The following is an 18,212-nucleotide window of genomic DNA, read 5'->3' as shown; positions in this document are numbered from 1 at the left end:
TTGGGTCGCACCCAAAACTACTGAATCAATCTCTGAGGCAGGCTCTGGAATCTGAAATTTTAACGTTTCCAGGGAATTCTTAACTGGAACCATTTTTGGTAGACTCTGAACAAAGAAATTAGGAAACATTCATTTGTCATAACAGGAGCAGGTAATTTTTGAACACCATTACATCTTAATGAGAAATATAGGCCGTGATCACATACTAGGCCCACAGGCTCTGAGGAGTATCATAGAGTGCAAACGGAAGCACTTAAGACATTTGTGTGTGCATTCTCAGGGAAGCAAAACAGTGTAACACAGTAGTACTGGACTTCTGGGTTTCAAAATCCAGCAAAATTTTAAAAAACTGGGCAAGAGAGTCAACATAAATTGTCTCCTTTATTTTGCCATCAAGGGCAGTTAAAAATTCCTCATCAACTCTCACTATCATTTCTCATTAAAGGGCATTTTAAACCCTAAAAAAGAAATAAGCAGGTAAAAAATAATCTCAGAATAAAGGGCAGTCTTTTGCATGGAATAAATTTAGGGATAAGCATGAGGCATTTCATACCATGTCCTTATTTTCCTCATTCTGTTACAGGGAGCATCGGTCCCGGCACTGGCATCTGGGAAGCTCTCAGGTATAGAGAGACCAGGGATTCATAGAGACAAAAATTAATTCTAAGCTCTACCTCTTGAGAGTTGTATGATTTGAGCATCACTTACATGACCAGTTCATCCTGGTTTGCTTATCTATAAAATAAGGATAATTGTCATTGTGACTATTAATGACCTAGCATGGATTCATCAACCGTTACACAGAGGGGACTCAAAAAGTATCCTCTTTCCCTGGTTTCTTTTCTCATGGCTTTGCAATGTACTAAAAATCTTGTTGAACACGAGATAGAAAGATGAGATATAAAGAAGGGAAAAGGGGAGCATTTAACTCACTGTTCCCAGCTTTTTAGTTTAAGCTTCTTTTGCTTTAGGTTCTGATGGAGTGTCACATTAGACAGATTTTTGGTACCTGACTGTTACTGACTCTCTGAAATAGCAGTCCTCTGCCAAACTAGGCAGAATTTTTGACAATCTAGTCACAAAAACACAAGGGGTACAAGTAAATTCCTACTACACATATTTAAAATGCCTTTCACTTTTCTGTTATGCCTATTTATGAGTAAATTATTTCCTCGAAGTAAATATAGGCCAGGTGATTATTTGTAAATAGTGCACAGGTGTGTATGTGTGTGTGTGTGAGAGAGAGAGAGGAAGAGAGTGAAAGGGAGAATGAATGAATGAATGAATAGTGGAAGGGGAGGAGGAAGAGGGCTATTGTGTTGCACAACCCCAGGGCACCATCCACACTGTATACTATGTGAATGACGTCTCGCTGTTAATCGTGTCCCAAGGAGTTGTGTTAAATGATGGACCCGGGCAGAAGGAGGCACACAGATAAAAGTTCCACAAACAGAGCCCTCACACATCCCTCCAAAGAATTTAAAGAAATAATTTCATAGCTAACAGTTTTTGAGTGCTTATGTGTCAAGCATTATGCTAAGCACGTGACATGCATCATCACACTTTATCTTCACAATAACCCTATGATTATTATCCCCACTTTCTTTGTGAGGAAACCAAGTCTTAAGTGGCCACTTGCTCAAGATCACTCAGCTGGTCAATGGCAGAGGCAGAATATGAGCCCAGGTCTGTGAAATCCAGAGCCTAAACTCCAGACCACTTCGCTAAACCACTCCTTCAAGCAGAAAAAAGAAATGGACAGAGATCTTGTTTAATGTTTATGAGCTTGAAAGGAGGGTTGCTTTTTCTTTTTTCCTTCCTCCTAAAAGGCAGTTGACCAACTTTGACTTGTGTTTACATTTGTGAAGGTAGAAAAGAAGAGCCCTTTGGAATAACTCACAATCTCTGGGGCAATGATGTCTCTGTCTTCCTGGGCCAGTAGCTCTCATAGTTGAGGCTCTCTCAGAGTAAGCTGGTCACTGTATTTCCTAAAAGGATGACCTCCCTTTCTTCCAGAACTAATCACTCATGCCCTGCTGAACTGGACTGAAAGCGATGGCCAAGTATCCTGTCATCAAACCTCCTTCAAGGCAATGCTGGGGAGTGGTTATTTTGAAAGTGGGTCTAATCTGTCATGTTAGGCTGCTCTGCTAAGGCTCACTTTATTAGCTACCACCAAGAGCTAATAAAACATGTCAGGAAGTCTCTGTAAGCTGTAAAAACATTTTCAAAGGTCACTGCCAACACTCCGGACTTCAATGACTTTTTAAAGGAAAAGAAAACAGAGGCAGAGGCCCAGAGTTCCAAAAGCAGTGGCCTCAAATGGGCTGTAAAGGCTGACAACTCCAGCTGTTGAAGAAGCTCTGCCTAGAGAATGTCTTGAAGAAAAGGTCCAAAAGCCACAAAAGGGCTGTGGGGATGGGGGCAAGGAAGGAAAGCAGGACATCCCAGGCTTGATCTCACATGAGGATACTTTTTTTCTCTTAGTTATTTAATTTTACTGGGTGGGGCATCTAGCGATCACACTTGCAATAGCTTCCTTTATAAACAGTGGTGTAGGTGGCAGAGAAGTGATTAACCTTAGATTGACTATAGCACATCAGGCATTTTTCTCAATACATGACTTTTTTTCTAATATAAAAGTAAGCATGCTTTAAAATAAACAGTAGTAAAACATAAAAAAAGGAGAAATAATCATTCACCTTAAACACTGGGAAAACAGGTTCATGTTTTGGGAGCCATGCTTTGATATTTGGAATGTCTCAAGACAAGTGACTCAGAGCCAGTGGTTCTACTAGACTGGAAATATTAATAATCATTGAGATTTCCATTCACTGCTGATAGACAGGTCCAGGCTCAGAAGAGACAATACATTTTTATCCTGGCTTTGGATAAAAATTTTAGACTGGAAATCGGAACTCTTGGGACAAAAAATTCATCCATGGAGTCAGTAAACCAGAATGTCGTCTTGTAGAAGCTCAGTGTGAAAAGACCATTGATAGGATAGCATGTCCCAGATGGAGAGTGGCAAGTTCTGTCCTGCTTTGGAGCGGCTGCTGGTATGCTCTAGTGCATAGATTATACATGGTTGTCCCTAATGATTTATTGTAGGCTTTGATAGGGACTGGATATGATTCGTTTCCCTAAACATTAAAATGCTCGGTGAACTAGTCAATAACCAGATACTACTGGCCTGCACTGCTCCTTCCCATTAGTCTCACTCTGTTTTCTTTCTTCTCTTCTGTTTGCTAAGACAGGCAACATAGAGCAGTTAGTTATAAGAACCTAGCCCTTGGAGACAAATTGAGCAGAACTGAGCCCCTGCTGGGCTTTGCCTGCTTCCTAACTTTAGGCTACTTCTTGCTCCTCTCAGTGACATCTACACAATGGAGATAACAAGAGGACTAGCCTCAGAGGACACTTGCAGGATTAAATGAGATATGCTTTTAAAGCTTTCAACAAGAAGCCTGGCAACTAATGGGCACTCAATAAATGAGGAATTCACAACACTGTGTTGCTGGACTGGGACCTCTCTGAGAAACAAGGGTCATGTCTCTTTTTTCAGATCCCAGAACAAGGTGCCTGGACACCCAAGGCAGAGGGAACTCTAAATATGCTGATAAATAAATTAATTTGGTTTGATTGACTTCACTCTCCTTTCCTGGTACATTCTCTCCTATTTTATTTTTCTTTCTCCAAAATAGTAAACGATATTTTCTCCTGCTTCAAATAGATGCAGGATCAACAGCAGGTTGAGGCTGTCCAAGTCTCTTCTTATTTTTTTAGGCATTCTAGATATATTTATTTTTCTTGTATTATTTTTGACATTCGGCATTCTTTACCTCTTTTCTCTTTTCAAAGCTTTCTGCTCTGGGAGAATAGCTTCTCCCTCAGTTATTGGGGTTCTGGTGAGTTTGCCAATCTGTTATCCCCCCATTCCCACTTCATTCCTACCCACCCCAATTCACTTGTACTCAGAATCATCATTTGACCTGAAATTATCTACTTTCTAGTAAATCCTTTTTCCCACTCAGGTTAGTCCTAGTCAGTTTCTGTTGCTTGCAAACATAGAGCTCTAATATACTCATCTTGTTTCTCCTTCCTCTCTAGACATGTTTCTTTTCTACATTCTGGACCTTCTGCCACCAAATTTAATTTCCTTCCTCACTGAACATGGAAGAATTTATTCCATTTTGTGAATAAGGATGACATCACCTCTCTTCTAATAAGTGCAGCCCTCCTCTTAACAGTGGCTCCATGAAATTCAGTTACTGTCAAAGGAACCTGATTTTTTGCTGAGTAAAATGTAATGCTAGCATCCTAAGTGCCCGGAGACTTAACTATCACAATCTTAAAATGGTAATGCATGAGGAGAAGTAGCTACCATCTGCTTTAACTCTATTCATTTTACAATGCGGAAAAAGGAGGAGAGACTTTTAATGACTTGTGTAAGGCCAAACTCCCAGATAGAGGACAGATTAGAATACAGTCTCCTGATATTTGGTGAGGTGCTTTCGTCATCTTATTGAGCAACTTATGAGAAAATACTATTTTGGATCAAATCCAAGCACATTTTTTTTTTGTTAACTAGAAAAAGCCTTTGTCATAGAACAGTAACATCCACAAGACAGTCTCATAATACAGACATCTGAGAACTATTTAAATTAAAAAGAAGCTAGGGAAGAAAGGAATCAAGGAGGAAGGGACAGAAGTATTTAGGAAAAACGCTTGCCATTATTTCTTCTACAGGGAGGTGCAAGGATCCTCCAAAACAGTCATTCAAAGTCATTTGCCAGCCAAGGAATGTTGAACTCTTATGTGTGGCTAGCTGGTTTAAATTTGAGGGTTTGCTGTACCGCACCCCTAGCCTACCAAATACATTGGATAATTGACCTAAATCAATGAACCGATAAAAGTTTCTTATTTTAAATTAATGTTTTAAACTATTTCATTTTCTTTTATCCCCAAAGAATAAAAAATCATAGTCTCTTAAAAGTACCTGAGTGATTGAATAAAGGAAATGGAAGGGAGATACACAGGTGTTAGAAATGCATAATACATGCATAGTTTACCAATTCTTTTTAGATAACACTGTAGAAATGTTGTGATCCCCAAGTATGAACACCAAAGGCACATGGCAGTGCTACATACTTTTAAATTTCTCTGATCTAAAAATTCGCTTTTTTGCAGGTATTTTCTGGAAGGAGATATTGGTTGGCATAGCAACTAGCATATTACATTAACCTTAAAAATGAATGAAATTAGATATGCACACATGACTTCAACCACAAAATTAAAATTAAAGGCAGTTGCAACTGATAAAAGGTAGGGCAGATATAGCTTTCTGATTTTTTTCTTTTTTATAGTATCTAACTCAGAGAACTTAAAAATGAAGGGCTTTAGATAATACCTAACTGTTAAACACAAAACCCAGAGTTGTCAAATACATGGCTTATATGTCGCCAGGCTCCCCACACATGTCCAAAGCAGATGTCACCAACTGATTACAGCATTCTTTTCCACTTAGGCCAAATGGTCTCAGAATCTTCACAACACAGTATAGCAAACAGCCATAGCCAACAGGTAAACACAAAAAAATCTCACTTACTATTTCTCTGTTAAACTACTCTGGTACTCATGAATGCTTATTCAATAGCTAGAATTTCCATAGTTCTATTATTAAGTTCATTATTTATGAACTTTGTAAATTCATAATGAAGAACCACATGTATCAGTTGCAAACAGCTCTAGAATACCTAGGCTATTCATTTCCTCTGGCTCTCAAGATTATATAGCTGGGCCCTGAGAATCCCCATACAATTCAATTATCTACCCTAGCATTTTCCATAACGTTCCACTCAACTCCATTCCTATAACTGAAGTAAAAATATCATCAAGTAAGAGAGGGTAGGAGTATTTTTTTCATATATATTCCAGCTCAAAATTAGATTTCTTTTCCTCTGTTCAAGACATAGGCCCTGATCTCTTCAATTTCATATCCTCCCCAAAGTGGAAATAAACCTCGGATGGGAGGCCTAGGATGAGACACTATGACTATGAGACTGATAGAAGTGTCCCTCTCCAAAGGGCCAAGATTTATATACTTATAGTCTCATTTAATTCAAGGCTTTTCTCCCATTGAAGCACAGTAAGAGTTAACACATACATTAGAAAGCAATAGCCAAATAAATGCAAATCAATAGGGTCTCCATTGATTATTATGCAGAACAATACATTACAAAGGAATAAATCAACGTCTCAATATTTTTAAGTTTTCACTAATTCTGAGTAATTACCTCCTCCTTTTGTTCTGATGAGTTTGTCTGTGAAATTTGACTATATCTCTTTCTTTATTAAAATATTCTTTTAAAAAACTTTATAGAATCTTCAGAAGAATCTAATAATAATAATAGAAGCTCCCTCCTGAAAATTGCTCTCGAGTAGATATTTTGTTATTTCCAGTTACAGTAATTCTTTATGTGCAAATAAGTGATTCCAAAATACTTGATAGTTCATGAAATTAACTTGCTCTTTTAGAGTAGCTGAACTATTTTCCTAGCAAGTGTACATTAGACCAGGGTTTCTCAGCCTCGGCACCATTCACATTTGGGGCTGGATAATCATAGTAAGAAGGCTGTCTTGTGCACTGTACGGTGTTTAGTATTATCTACGCATTAGATGCCAGGAGCACCCTCTCAGATGTGACAACCAAAAAAATGTCTCTAGACATTGCCAAATGTCCTTTGGGGATCAGAATCTCTCCCAGTTGAGAACTCCTGCTTTAGGCCATTCATATATTCTTTACTAACCTCTCCCTTCTTCTGATAGATGATCCGAGATAAATCGTATGGCATACCTCCTCCCTTTTGAAAAGATCACCCTTCTGGGTTATCTGAGTAGAAATTAAAGCAATTTTACCTTTAATCACACAGCACCCCTGGGAGAAGTTCATATGTTATCATTGATTTATTGTTGAAAAACAGAATCCAATATCACACAATGTGACAGGCATACGCTGTGTCTCCTGAAATACCTCCCCTCTTCAGCCTCCATGCCTGAATCAGGGTAGCAAGATCATCACCCCATCTATTGCCTTCTTTCCTTGGGGAGATAAACTGCACTGGAGACTTCTATAGCTCAGAGCAAGAACTAGCCAACAACAACCATCTCCTAGGTAATTTTGGATAAGTTATCTAATCTCTTAGAGCCTGTTTTCAAATTCATAAAAACAAAGATAATAATTCCTACCTTAAGAGGTTGCTACTCAGAATTGAAGAAAACAATGTATATAAAGTGTTTAGCGCAGAGTCTGGTATATATGAGGTATGTGTAACAAATATTAGGTCTGTCATTACCACTTCACAGGGAATCTTAAGCCAGGGCCACCGCATGGTCTGCTTCGGAAGTCATGTTAGAGACCAGCCGAGCCGTGTGGAAAAGCAAGCAGCAGGTGTACCATCCACCACAGATCTGGATGAACAAGGAAGCTCAACATGTCAGAGGGGCAGAAAACATTTTGGAAGCAGAAATATCACTGTGTAATATTGCCATATCTTTCTTCAGATAAATAATTACATATAATTAAATACTGTGATGCCTTTTTAAAGTTGCGTATGATCTGAATTAATAAAAAGAGACATCTGTGACTATTGTAACAAATTACTTGAAAGTACAAAAAATTTCTCTTGCTTTCACTTCACAATCCCTATCTTTTGCTGCTAGTAGGTTGAATCACATAAAATTGCTGATATTCAACTATTTTTTATCTGCAAAATGGCATTGTTTGAGGGGTCAATGTACATTTTGTGGGGGAAAACAGACTCTCTCACATATCTAAAATGTTGGGTTCTCAGTGAAGTCAAATAAATTATTCTTAGTTATGTGTGGAAAATTCTGAGGAAGCCAAGCCCCCAGAAGATACACTATTATGGGTGAAAATTCTATTCTCCATATTTCTTTCATAAATCCAAGATGCTAATTTACAGAGCTCCCAAAAGACCCTCCAGCAGAAAAGGCAGGTGCTTGACCCTGCATCCCAGCAAGGCTCCGAATTAATCACAGGGAGAAGGGATAACTCATGTAAAACTGCTAATAAAACTGCTAAATAAAGCGATGGTATATGTATGCTACACTGGGGCCAGACACAAGAAGAGGCCACATTGCACAAAATAGCAGATGGAAATGCAGTTCAAGCCGTTACGGATTTGTGATTAGTGAGCATCCCGCCTCCCAGCTCACTCCTGCCAGGTTCACCTGCAAGGGACACAGAAAGCACTGAGAGCAGGAAAGACAGTCCCAGGAACTTGGCTGAGAGAGACAAGTCAGTGGATGGCTGTTTTTGAGTATTTCATGCACCAACTATACCTTGACTGATGTGGTCTGGACACCCTTCCATTAACTTAAATCTTGAAAACTGTCTTTACACCTCTCTGGACTCTTCCATTAGTCAGAAGGACAGAGTGATAAAAACTCCTAAATTCGTACATTCAATCCTAACCCTTTCCCAAATCTCAGACTCCCATATCTGATGGCCAACAGATCTCCACCTTGATCTCTTATTAGGGCCTCCAATTTAATATATTCCTAAATGAAATCATGTCCTCTTGCCCACTCCTGTACCTGTAGCATCTACCTCAGTTAGTGCTATCACTAACGACTTTACCTCTAAAAAAGGCAACCCTTCAAAGCTGGCTCAAGGTTCTTTTCTTGCTCTCGACACATTTAAATAATTTTGCCCTAGAAGCGTGTCTCAGGTTCAGCTACTCCTCTTGATCCCACAGCCACTGCCTTGGATCAGGTACTTATTTCTCACTTGGACAATTGTAGCTGCCTACAGCCTGTACTCCTCGCTCTTCATCTTTTCTCACACCAGTCTCTCCTAGAAATTGCCCCCAGGTCCTGATTCCCAAAAAAGAGCTTTAAAACCTTGCTTTCGGTTGAACACTGTCCAAACACATTCCCATGGCATTTAACTAAATGAGAATAATACATATAAATGGCTTATTTTGTCTCTGGTAAAGAATAATGAATAATACTATCACTATTAATTGCATTGTTAATTGTATACACAGTTCTTTACTTTATTGATTATTATTTTATTATTTTATTTTTTTAATGCCTGCATCACCTGGTATTCCTAGGTGGTCTCCCATCCACATACTAACCAGGCCCAACCTTGCTTAGCTTCCAAGATAAGACAGGATCGGGCACATTCAAGGTGGCATGGCCATAGACTACACGGTTCTTTAAAATCTACTCTCAACCTAACTTTATTCTTGCTGCTCATCCAAAACGCCCACTTTTCCAATCACACTGACTTTCTCCTAGTTCCATGAACTCAACAGGCCATTTCACAACTTCCTGCCTTTGCACATTCTGTTCCCTTTGCCTATAATACCTCCCTCCCTCCTTCCTTCCTTTCTGAACTGCCAGGCAAATGGTTACTCAGCTTTCAAGACTTAGCTCAAATTACCTCCTAGGTGAGACCTCCTAAATCCTCAGGTGGAATTAATCATTTCTCTTCTCAAAGAAACATTTTTATACCTTTGCTATAGTAGTCCCCACATTTTATGGTGATTTATTTGTTGTTCTCGCCATGTTACACTGTGAACATCTCAAGAACGGGTGCTTTGTCACCCATTTTCATCACCCAGTATCTAGAATAGATCCTGAATTAGAGAAGGTCTGTGTATTGGTAGGTGAAAGGCCAGTGGCCTGAATGTAACAATGGTTCTTCTAGAGTTACATTAAATGTATAAAGATAATTACTTAAAGGGGGCACTTTTTCACATACACTTTCTATTCCTTCTTTTAGTGTTACTTTAAGGAGACAATAACATGAAACATTTAGCTGAGCCTTCCTTGGAGAGAGCAGAAGTATCTGAGATGTAGAAGTAGGCTCTTTTAGGGTTCCTCCGTTCCCTTTAGTTGCGGTACAAATTACTTCACCCACTTTGCGAACTTGAGTTTTGATCTATTCATTATAAGGAACAGAATGCTATTCAAGTTATTTAAGCAAGTAAGATACTTATTTTGTTATAACATGGCACCCAAAGGGTGGCAATGAAGTACAGTGATGGAACTGGGCCAGGGAACCGAAGGGTGGGGTCTGGGTGCTCTTTTTCTCTCAAGGGCCATGTGGTTTCACTTCTCTGCCTCGCTCTGGTTATGGAGGCCTTGCTTTTCTTTTCAGTCTCCTGTGAGGCTTTATTTTCTCTTCATTTGGCATGCATGGGAGCCCCAAATGGCAGCCTCAGCTCAGCTCCCATGACTTTTCTGCTCAAGGGCTGTGATTAGCAACTTCCCTTTGGGCTTAAGTACTTTTAAATTAATTAAAAAGGAAGCCATTAGACTGAGGTGGCCTTAATGCCTTAGTAGCCTGTGTAAACAAACCAGAACCTACGCTGAAATGCCTCGAGGTTTAGAAATCAAAACCTAAGGGCAACCAATCACAAATAGCCAACTAGGCTTTTCCCAAATGAGGCAACCACTCAAGATATAGCCAATGAAATTACTTCCTTTCTTTGCCATGGCCTCTTCTCTTTCCCCAGGCTCCTGTCAGCGGAGCACTTCTAACCACTTCCAGTTTGGTGCTGCCAGATTAGAATAGATTTTTACTCAAATAAACTCTTACAATTTTTAAAATACCTCAGTTTATCTTTTAACAGTACAAGGCCATGAGAGAGGCGCTCCAGTTCGCCTTTCAGGTGGCACACAAATTACATGGCACAGGCCAACTTATTGGTGGGCCTGGCTCAGATCAAGTGACCACCCTGGTCCAGTCAGCTGTGTGAAGTTGGGGCGGGATCACATGGGATCTCATCTGGGGCTGTGAGCGAGGATGGATGATCTGGAAGGGTTATAGGTAGTATAGCCACCTCCAAAGGTATATTCCCCCTCGTCCCCCCAGAAAGAAAACTTGCCCTGCACCTTTCTGCCTCGTGCTTCATCACTGCCAGCCTTGCCAGCCTGCTGCTCTACTAGCACCGACGGTGCTGAACAGAACACCCGTAGACGCCAAAAATTAAATCCTCTTAATACACAGTTAAAGATTAAAACCATCGAAGGAACATCAAAGCTAGGAAAACATACAGGTAAGGCAGAAGTTAGAACATATGGTGAATTTAGCAATCTATCTTCTATCTGATAGCAGATTTTCAGAACATGGTGACTACAACAATTCTGAGAGTCAAACTTTATTTCATCCATTATTCCACATAACAGGTAACCATTATACTCTACCAATTTCCTCTGCTCCCCTCATCTTCCAAATGGGGACTGGCACACAATGTGAAGAAATTTCTGCATCATAGAGACTAGAGCACAGAAGCTGGAGTCACACAGACAGTTTTGCCACTAAGCACTTGAGAGCAAAAGAATTTCATCTAATCTCTTTATGTCAGTTTCCTCATCTATAAAGTAAAAATAATAAAATCTACTTTGCAGGGTTCTTGTGACTGTTAATCACAATACATATAAAGCACAGATTCCTATGCCTAGCATATAGGAAACAGTCAATAAATCATTTTAGGTTGAATCATGCGAATTTGACATTTTGGTATGTCAGACTAATATTATATGCTTCCCCTATTAGAGGACTTAACACTTGTTATTATTAGTGCGCATTTGTATGTTTTCACCATTAAATTATGAGCTCCATGACAGTGTAGGCTCTGCCTATCTTGCTTCTCACATGAGGCCTGGCACAGCACTTGGCATATAGTAGGTGCTTCATCCATATTTTTCAAATGAATGAATGTTGATGGTGATGGTGATGGTGATGGTGATGATGACGAAGCCACCTCTTCTGGACTGCCTATATCTGGGACAATATAGACAATACAGCTTTTTATTCCATTACCTGGCATCTAATAGGGACAGAATAAATGTCTATTAAAGGAATGAATGAGTGAAATAGTAAGTGAATTTCAAATCTATATACAGGAAGTCCAAAGAGACTATCAAATCAATAAACACTGCTATGAAGCTGGATTTTGGTCATTGTCATCACAAAACACTGAGTGGCTTGCCTTCATTTTCACATTTCCAGCAGGCTCTTTCTTTGGTGCTGTGTGGATACTGTCATCATTCACATGGCCCCATGGGCCTCCCAGGGAAGCGAGAGAGGCAAAGTACTGAATCCATCCCGACAAACCAGGGAAGTTTAGGATTGCTGAGTGTAGCTTCCAGAAGCCTGCTGCTTGCTCTGTGGTTACCCAGAGACAGCCAACAGCTTGCAATTGTGCGATAAGCCTTTGGGTAGAGGAAGGCCATCCTCAAGTACTATGTGTGACCCATGCTACTTAAAACAGTTTTTGTCCAAGAGCTTGCTTTATTGGTTCCCTGCATCTCTCATCAAACATTCAATCTTTCAAAGAGGAAAACAGGTTAGAAGAAAGAACAGTCCTAAAANAGAAAGGAAGAAAGGAAGAAAGGAAGAAAGGAAGAAAGGAAGAAAGGAAGAAAGGAAGAAAGGAAGAAAGGAAGAAAGGAAGAAAGGAAGAAAGGAAGAAAGGAAGAAAGGAAGAAAGGAAGAAAGGAAGAAAGGAAGAAAGGAAGAAAGGAAGAAAGGAAGAAAGGAAGAAAAGAAAAGCTACAGTAAAAAAGGAAGACTTCACCCAGCCATACATGTCTTTAAAATTTCACATAATGGCCAGTTTATGTTTCTGGATTTTAGTATGAAGTCACTTTTGGAGGAGGGGAATGTTCTTTCTAGTTTTGACAACAAATAAAGGAGGAGCAAAGTATAAAGGTAAAATGTAGTTACAATTAGAAGAAAGTCACTTTCAATAATTTAACCTTCGGGAAACCACAAACGAGTGCTCAGGGAGATGGGAAGAAGGAAAGAGTGGCTCAGGGCCAGGAATATCAACACCCTGTTGCTCTTTCCGAGGACCCCTATCACTACTTGCTGCCGACTCCCCTCTTTGCCTTATGAGGCAGGTCTGGGAAAGACTGAAGTGCCTGCATTTTACCATCTGAGTTTAGAAAAAAAGCTTGGAGCAGAACATTAGGGAACCAGAGGAGGCTGAGGACTATTGCTGTTTCCCATGATTCAGAACTGCTCTTTTCAACTCCAGCTACTGTTTACAGAAGCGTTACCACAGGATTATAATTATGGGTTTTGTTTAGTTATAAAGAGGGTCTGAATCCTCCATCAAAGGAGGCGGAAACAACTCACTCAGAGGTGTGGAGTGAATCTCACACTCACAGCTTGCTGGGATTCCAGCGGGCTGCATGGATTCAGGCCAGCGCATGAGCCCCGGAGGCATGGAGAGTTCTGAGCTCATGGTGGGCAGGAGGGCCCAGTGTTCTGCCCAACCCTCCCCTCTTCTCGGAGAGGTGCTGGAGGTGGAAGAGTCCAGGAAGTCCTGCACTCCCACTCAGCCAGCTCTCCCCGACCTGTGGCACCTTCCTTCTCTTCCATGAAAGCTGGCCATTCTCATCATGAAAGCAGAAGTGCCTAGATGCATGGAGGGGAGGCTGTTTTAACAATGGGAATGTGGGAAAAGACCCTGGAGGCAGTCTCTGGCAAGACAGAGATTCCTGGAGTACTGTTTTGCTCCCAATATTGCTTCCTCTCAACTTCTTTCCTTGGCTTTTCTCCCATTTTTGGCCCTGTTCCTGAAACTTGGGCTCCACATTTTTTGACAACTCATCACACCACTAGCTCCAAGGACCCAAGCCCTGGTCCTACCTGTCCTCACTGAGTCTTCACAGGCCTCTCCAACTCTAGAGGCTGTTTCTAGGCACTGAAAGAATGTGGTAAGCACAGGATAGGATTTGTTGACCTCCTGCTCCATGAAAGCTGCACAAATTAATATATAGGTGACTTGGCTGCTAGAATAATGCATGTACCACTTCTGAAAATGACCGGAAGGCTCTGCTTGTTGATAAGGCAGACAAACCACATTGGGGGGTGGTGAGAGTAAAAATTATCCTCCTCCTAAGAGAAATCTGCTTGCCACTTTCCAGCATTCATTCACTGGACCTGTAACAAACCAAACTAGGACTTAGTCTCCAGCCTGCCTGAATTCCCTTTCTGCACCCAGATGGGAGATGCATCTTCAATCAACACCTGAGCAAAGGGGGAAATCCCTAGTGTTTGTTCCCCTCCTTCAGTCTACTTCCTCCTGGACTTGAGACATTAGCATTCCATTAACATTTGGTTAGGAGAAGCTACATTTTCCCAGACATTATTATTCATCTTGAAAGAATGTGGTAGCTGTACCTACAAGACCCACCATCAATCACTAGCCATTAATCCCCACTCAGTGTTCCTCCTGCTGCAACTTCACTGTGCCAGTTCTGGCTTAAGGTCCTGCTCACTGGGTTCATCAAGAGCAAACCTTCTGGTCCTCTTCCCTCTGCCTCTGGCCCCCCAGCATTATTACTGGGGAGTGCCTTTGCTCTGGGGAGCTCTGGGCTTAATTGATTTTGTAGCGCTTCCCCTTCCTTCCTGCTATAAAGTGTTGGCTTAGCATGAAAGCTGCCCAGATCCCTGATCCCATGGCACCCTGCCTGCCTCTGGAAACTCATCACTATGCTGCAGATCAGGGCTCAGCATTGGCCTATGTAAGAAGCCCCCTGTTTAGTCATAATAAGCATACCAACTACCATTTACGGAGTGCTCACCAAGTGCCAGGCAGTGTGCAAGCACTCTGTGGGTGTTGTGGCATTTAATCCTCACACAACCCTGGCAGAGGACCCTACCTTTCTTCTTGTATTATGGTTGAGGAAACAGAGACTTCGGTTATTAACTTAAGTCAGGTCACATTGCTAGTAAGTGATGGAGCTAGAATTCATCCATTCAACAAATATTATCAAGCTCTTATTATGTGCAAGTTTCTGTTCTAGGGATTGGGGACATATTAGTGAACAAAACAGCCCCAAATTCCTTCCCTCATGGAGCTGATTTCCTACTGCGGTTTAAACTCAAACCTGTTTGCCCCCAGATCTGGAGTCAAACAATGGTTAAATTATATGTCACTCTATATATACTTCAGAGGTTGTCACAACCACAGAGAAAGATTTGCTTTAAAATGTTTGATCACAACCACAATGACCTACCACTTGACACCCATAGGATGGCTAGTATCAAAAAAAATGGAAAATAATTGTTGGTGAGGATGTGGAGAAATTGGAATCCTTGTGTATTGCCGGTGGAAACATAAAATGGTACAGCTGTTGTGAAAAGCATTTGGCAGTTCCTCAAAGGATTAAACATAGAATTATCACATCATCCAGTAATTCTACTCTAAGGTATATACCCAAAGGAATTGAAAATAGAGACTCGAACAGATATTTGTACACAATTGTTCATAGTAGTGTTATTTGCAGTAGCCAAAAGATGGAAATAACCCATATGCCCATTAACAGATGAATGGATAAACCTCCAATGGAATATTATTCAGGCTAAAAATGAATGAAATTTTGATATAAGCTACAACATGAGTGAACCTTGGAAACATGTTTCTAATTGAAATAAGCTAAGCACAAAGGAGCAAATGTTATATGATTCCATTTATATAAGCTACCTAGAATAGGCAAATTCATAGAGACAGAAAGTAAAATACGAGTTACTAGGGGCTGGGAGGGAGGCGGGGAATGGGGAGTTAGTGTTTAAATAGGTATAGAGTTTATGTCTGGGGTGATGAAAAAAGTTCTCAAAATGGATGATGGTGATGATTGAACAATATTATCAATGTATGACATGTTTAAGGCAGTGAATTATAGACTTAAAAATAGTAAAAATGGTGCATTTTTTGTTATGTATATCTTACCACAATAAAAGAAAATAGATTTTTGTTTTGTTTGATCATAAAGGAAATCATCCCAACAGTAAGATGTCAGCCAATCATTGAGGGCCTTCAGGGTGGGAAGCAGGTGCATATCATCCTGTCATTTGATCAAAGTGAACAAATATTTCTGTCCCAAGACACTTAGGGAAGAAAAATGTCAGCTTTCCGTGAGGCCTCACTCAGCTCATCCTTCATCCAATGAGGTCATTTATCCCTAAATGTAATGTTAGTATAGTGCAAATAAGAGAAATATAATTTGATGAAGATGGTGGCAAGGGAATATTGAAAACTGGTAAATTTCAGTCACTCAGTTTAAGAGTTTTTTTTTAACTTATTTTTTATTTATTCTTATTATGATGACATTGGTTAATGAAATCCAGTAAGTTTCAGGTGTACAAGTCAACAGTATATATATTGCATTGTGCAGTTTAAGAGTTTTTAGATGCACCTGGTTAGGATATTGCTTAGAAAAGAAGATTTTTGCATCGAGTTTCTGGAAATTCTTTCTTTTTAAGAGCACAGTTGCTCTTGTGATGAATGCATATTTTGCATCTTTCTGGAGGTAAGCACAGGCAAGCTGATCGCTGAAGGGTGAACATTCTGACCACGTCTTTGAATCTCCATTACTCCTAATAAGATCTGCTAATGAAAAGAAGGCTGCCTGGTAGGTCTTCAGGCTAGGCACATCTCCTAGAAACAGCACACAGACCAGTATTGCTTTCTTTAAAAATAAAGTTATGTTTTTTTTTTCCCGATTGCAAATTAATGGTGCTCACTGTAGAAGATTTGTAAGATGCAGAAACATAAAAAGAAAGAAAGAAAATTGCTCATAATCACATCAGCAAGAGATAACCACACACACATATATGTATATATACATATGTATACATAAGTGTATATATTCATATACACATGTATATAAACTATACTACATATAAGCTTGTTTCTCATTTTTTTCTTTCACATTATACTGCATATTCTTTGAAAACAAAGTTTTTAATGGCTATATAAAATTATATCATATGAATATTATGAATGAGAATGCAGAAACCTGGTAGAAACTTGGTTTTGCTGTGAGTCTGTGAGCAAATGATCCTCTTGTTCCTAAATGCATAGAATTCTTATAATATGAATGCTATATTTATAACACAGTTTGATATGGTTACAATCTAAGGCAGCAGTCCCCAACCTTTTGGGCACCAAGGACCTGTGCTCCTATGAGAATCTAACGCCTGATGATCTGATGTGGAGCTGAGGCAGTGATGCTGGCGCTGGGGAGTGGCTGCAAATACAGATGAAGCTTAGCTCATTCACTTCCTGCCATGTGCAGCCCGGTTCCTAACAGGCCACAGACTGGTACCGGGAGTTGGGGACTCCTGATGTAGGGTATGTGTTAGGGATCGGGCCTTGGATATAGCAAGTGGGATCTTCCCTAACTAGTAGTGACTTCTCTCTTGGTAGATGTATCTCTTCTAGGGAAAAGGCACATTGCCTTCTCAGTCTGAAATCTGTACCTGGGAAAGAAAGTCTTACGGTTGGAAGGAAGGATACTACTGCAGTGGAGGAATCCAGCTCTCTTAGTCCTATAGAAGGTGCAAAGTTTCTAGGAAGGAGAATCTGGGTAGTGAATCAGTGCTCTCTAATTTTTCTAGCAAAGTACTTACAGTTTTTGTACCAGCCTCTTGGGATTACAGTGTGGAGAAAGCAGCATGAGGCCTTGAATAGGCAAGGGAGCCTGGAGGAGAAGGACAGCCATATAGAGCACACACTGTGCCTAATTTTAGACTTTTAAATTGTCTGTGTGTGTTTTCTTGTTGATCTCCCTCAGGATTTGGCAGAGTCTTTTAAAATCTGAAGCAGTTCCAGCTGCCCTAAATGAACAGAAGGGGTCTTGCTCACACTTGAGGCATGACAAATGTAAACAAATAAACAAATAAGAGAAATGAAAAGGTAGAGTATAGGGGAGTTTTAGGGCAGTGAAACTATTCTGTATGATACTATAATGGTGGATACATGACATTACGCATTTGTCAAAACACACAGATTGTGCAACACAAAGAATGGACCCTAATGTAAACTATGTACTTTAGTTAATAATAATGAATCATTTTTGGTTCTTGCATTCTAACAAATGTACTACACAAATGCAAGATGTAAACAATAGGAGAAATTGTGATGGTAAGGTGCATAATGGAACTCTCTGCTTTATTTTCTATAGAAACAAAGTCTATTAATTAAGAAAAAAAGAGGGTGTTTGTTAGCCCCAAATGCCCTCTTTTTTGCAGCTAAACAAAATGAGATGAAACAATTCATATAGTGTATGGCAGGAGAACATGGGGCAAAGATAGTAAAGTATTTATGTATATACATAAAAAGTTAGCTTTGTCTTGAAATCTGCCCAATGATAGAAAA

At 40.0% G+C, this 18,212-nt stretch overlaps 1 protein-coding gene and 1 pseudogene across 2 annotated transcripts in view; both read right to left on the bottom strand.

The window, feature by feature from the left end:
• The window catches only part of MOB3B (MOB kinase activator 3B), a 175,477-nt gene that overhangs the window by 62,504 nt on the left and 94,761 nt on the right, over positions 1 to 18,212 (bottom strand). The gene's annotated exons all lie outside the window — the stretch shown is intronic.
• LOC120617190 (uncharacterized) lies at positions 9,116 to 9,234 on the bottom strand (annotated as a pseudogene).

Source organism: Pteropus medius, unplaced genomic scaffold (assembly GCF_902729225.1).
Source record: "Pteropus medius unplaced genomic scaffold, Ma_sr-lr_union100, whole genome shotgun sequence".
In the NCBI taxonomy this organism is placed as follows: domain Eukaryota; kingdom Metazoa; phylum Chordata; class Mammalia; order Chiroptera; family Pteropodidae; genus Pteropus; species Pteropus medius.
The sequence above is the reverse complement of the archived record's forward strand: the minus strand, read 5'-3'. Positions and strand labels throughout refer to the sequence as shown.